Consider the following 1,312-nt stretch of genomic DNA (forward strand, 5'->3'; position numbering starts at 1 on the left):
ATTTTCGCTGTCCAGACGTAGTTATCTCAGTGAATAGTCAGGATTATGTAATAGTGTGAGATGATATCGAGAATTATTTTTCCTGTTGTTTTAAAATATAACTGTTTAACTGTTCAGTGTTGTAGAATCAGTATATTATTCAAGCATACAATTAAATGAAACCTCATGAGACTTGATATTATGAAGGAGAGCAAAATGCCAAAATCAGGGTGCCCTTCAATCATAGGGAAGCAATTATATATTTTTTGCAGTTAATTAGGAGTCTGGAAGTTGTCTGGTTAAGGTCATTGTTTATTTCTAAATACCAGTCAACATCATGCATATAAATGCAAATTTTACACCTGTCAAGTTAAACATATTTAATGGAAAATTGGAATCCACCTTTCTAATTGGAGACTCATTGCTCAGTTGACAGCAGAAGGTCAACTTTATGATTGGGGATGTAGTAAATGAGCACAATTCACGTTAGGGTTTAAGGGACTTTGTTCTTTGAAAATAATCAGTCTAACCTTACAATTTAAACAATGCATTGTGCCAGTTAAGGTTTTGGAGCCAGGATATCATCCACAGCAGCAGGATGAAAGAGCTGCAGCTGATGCCTTAATCAAGACTACACACCTTGAGCAAGAACAAAATGTAGACAGTACTGAAAGAAAGATAGCAAAAGGACCAGGAAGAAAAATCTGGTATAAAACAAAGACGTGTGGATGCTGGAGATAGAGTCCCACAGCAGTGAGACAGGCCCTTTGGCCCAAACTGATCCATGCCGACCGAAATGTCCATCCACACTCTCCTCATTTCCCTGCACTTGGCCCATATCCTTCTAAACCTATCCTATCCATGCATTTGTCCAAATATCTTTTAAATGCTGTTAATGTACCTGCCTCAACCACTTCTGTTGACAGCTCATTCCATATGCATACCACCCTCTGTGTAAAAAGGTTACCCCTCTGGTTCCCTTTTTTTCTTTCCCCTCTAAACGTAAACTGATGCCCTCTAGTCCTTGATTCCCCAAGCCTGGGAAAAAGACTGAGTGCATTCACCCTATCCGTGTCTTTCATGATCCTATACACTTCTGTAAGATACGCCCTCAGTCTCCTATGTTCTAAAGAAAGAAGTCCTGGCTTGTCCAACCTCTCCCTACAATTTAGCCCACTGAGTCCTGGAAACATCCTTGTAAATTTCTTCTGTACTCTTTCCAGTTTAATAGCATCCATCCAATAACAAGGTGAGCAAAACTGAGCACAATACTCCAAGTGCAACCTCACCATCATCTTGTACAACTGCAAGTTAACTTCCCAACTTCTATACT

The sequence above is a fragment of the Chiloscyllium plagiosum genome, chromosome 7, assembly GCF_004010195.1.
Source record: "Chiloscyllium plagiosum isolate BGI_BamShark_2017 chromosome 7, ASM401019v2, whole genome shotgun sequence".
In the NCBI taxonomy this organism is placed as follows: domain Eukaryota; kingdom Metazoa; phylum Chordata; class Chondrichthyes; order Orectolobiformes; family Hemiscylliidae; genus Chiloscyllium; species Chiloscyllium plagiosum.